Source organism: Myotis davidii, unplaced genomic scaffold (genome assembly GCF_000327345.1).
Source record: "Myotis davidii unplaced genomic scaffold, ASM32734v1 scaffold68, whole genome shotgun sequence".
NCBI classification, from domain to species: Eukaryota; Metazoa; Chordata; class Mammalia; order Chiroptera; family Vespertilionidae; genus Myotis; species Myotis davidii.
This window is the reverse complement of record NW_006300376.1, coordinates 7,631,024-7,634,231: the sequence shown is the minus strand read 5'-3', so window position 1 is coordinate 7,634,231 and position 3,208 is coordinate 7,631,024.

The window sequence follows — 3,208 nt, the reverse complement described above, 5'->3', positions numbered from 1 at the left end:
AAATCTTGAAGTATAAAGTAAATAAGAATTTAATATTTATTATGCATGTTTATACAGGAACATCAAAATAATACTCAATAAGTTATTTATTTTCTAAAAACACTGCAAAAAAAAGGATAAAACCGTAGGAATGATATATTACCCAATGCTACTCAAAATTAAAAATATAGTTATCTATCTTTTAAATAGATTTGAATTGATGAATTTTCACATTAACCAAAACATTTTAAATATCTAAAAATAGTCTTTCTTTATACACTATGTATAGATACTCAATTTTATTGCACATAACATATTTGGTTTAGGCTTATATATCAGATAACATGCAGATAAATAAATTATGAATATGAATTTAAGGACAGTAGGCAGGATGTTATTTTATACTACAAAAATTAGATGAAAGTGATACATTATACAGTTTAATCTTCAGGAAATTTTATTTAGCTATTGTATAAAATCACTGAGTAAAATCACATGCAAGCTAAGAGCTATTAAATATTATATTGCAAAATAGCTCTGTTGGCACATTTAAAATAAAACAGGTATCAACTGACACCATCTACCACTCTCTTTAGCCACCCAAAAGGTGGTCTTCACATCAGGTTTAAAAATATTAAATGACAAAGTCTTAAATATAGACACATTCATGGTTATGTCAAAAATATTCACATAATTGGCACAATTGAAATTTTATTTTAAATAGGGAAAAAACAGGGAACACTGGGATTAGACATACCTTCTAAACCAGTTTCTAAGTAAAGCTAGTAAAATTTCTGTTTAACTTTTTAAATTCATTTGGCCAAGCACTTATGGTTGGTGTTTTGAAGATCTGTAAACATTCTCACTTATTTGTACTGTTTCCTGAGGTCATCTGGAAACTCGTTATTTTAGTAGCTTCATAATTCTGTACCCCTACAAATGTGCTTTGGAAATATTCAAAATAAGAACAAAAATGTTAATGCAGACCCATGTGTAACTTAAAATACTTTCTCTTGTTACAAGAGCTATAATTCGAAAATTCTTCGGTTTCAAATTAAATTTATTCCCTTATCAACAGACCTGGAAAAGCATTCATAAATTCTAGACCATAAAAAAAGTAGATTTTAGAATCAGCTCATTTGACATTATGGAAATGGGAATAAAAGTATTCTATTTGTATGTTACTTATGGGATAATGTCTAAAACTTACATAGGTCTCTCCATCTTAAAACATGTTAAAATAGTGTCAGCGAGGTGCCTGACCCATAGTGGATGTTCAATAAATATATACATAATGAATAAATGTGAAGTTAAGCATAAAAACTACTGCAGTACTTCAGTATGGAAGTAATGTTCTGAAGCTACAATGTATCACTCACTGAACGAAGAATCAGTTTTCACTGGTACTCAGAATAAAGCTTAAAATATCCATTTGATAAATACAGCACTGATGCATTTTCTGGCATCCTGTCAATGAAAGGAGGGAGTAGGCACTTGCCTTGATTCTGGGCCTTAACTATCACTCACCATCTCTTACCTTGGCTGCGTAAGGGATAAGCCAAAAGGCAACAGAAAAAAATGCTCTCTCCTTCCTTCCTTTCCTCTCCCCTTTCTTCCTTTCCCTTCCTTTCCTTTCATTCCCTTCCCTTTCTTCTCTCCCTTCCTTCATGCTTCCCTCTCTCTCTCTCTTTCTTCTATCAATGATACAAGAAGCAGGTGACCATCCAATGAAAAGTATATGCCTCTTCGTAGTATCTTTTCTAGGAGCAAAATGAGGTGACAATATTTACATTTGGGGGAGTGGATGGTAATTGTCATTACCAAGTTGGCTGACATGAATAGAGATTTCACTAGTATTTCTCAAAAACATTCACTGCTCTGCTACTGATTTCTTCAATGTTAATGGATTACAATTAAACAGAAATACTAATTTAAACAGTTTAAACTACCTTTTATAAGACAAACAACCTGAGTTTGCACATTAACATATATATTTTTCCATCATTTTACTGTTAAAAATCAAGAAAAATACTACTATTAAAATTGCAACAGCTTAAAAATAGAATTTGTGCCATGACACTTTTTTAAGTTCTGCATTTTGTACATTATCACAATTCCATTCATCCATGTATCAAAAGGCAGCACTGGTAACCCTGATAATGTTATATACTTGCACATTAAAAAGAACCAAAGTTGTGGTTAAATAGTTCCACAATGGTCTCCAGCCACTATTCTTTTCCTTACTTCCCAAAAGGAGAACTGGGAGTAGGCACTTATCCAGCACCTTCCTGTAGCATCGTCTGTTGGCACTAATGATTAGGATGCTTGAACCATGCAATTATGTATTCTGACTCAATCAAGTGACACCAAAATAGCAATTAGTTTTTAAAATTTAAGCCAAGCAGTAGAAATATTTTCATGCCAAGTTTTGACAGCTTAATAATTTGTATTCTAGGGGGAAAACTATCATATCTTTACTATTATTTAATTATTTAAAAAGAAAATCAGAAATGCCAACTTCATGCCCCATTAAAATAAAAGCTAAACTCACTTGAACTTATTAATGATGTTTGCTGAATACAAAGTGATCACAAAACCCTAATACCATGATTTGTATTTACGAATCTAGAATTATAAAAGTATTTTCTACCCTGTTAAATATAATAGAATATAATTATCATTTACAAATTTAATTAGGTAATTGATATTTCAAAGATATCCTATGGTCTCATATGGATTAACAACTTCTATTTATCAATTCTGAATGTAACAATTATCTATAATTATACTTTTACCTTGCCTAATCACTTGTAACTCCACTATGAGTAGGTTACAAATAATACGTTGATGAAATATTTCAATATTTTTCTAGTTCTCAAAACAGCAAAGCAATAAGCTAATCAATATATTGATTGCAAATCCATATTACTGAAGTTACAGCAATACCTTTTTATATGTCTGAAACCATACAAAATATGACAAGATCACTATGCCAACCGTATAAATGTATGTGATAGCAATGTTTCCCATACAGCAGCATACATATACCACTGGATAGTCCTGAGATGATTTTGAGTGAATTGCTACAGGAATGAACAATTTTTCTTTAATAGTTACATATTTATTTTAAGGTTTATTAGAGAAAATACAACTAGCACATAAACGGGGCTATAGTTAAAACCTAAGGTTAAAAATTATAAGTAAATAACGGCGCAAGAGATACATATAT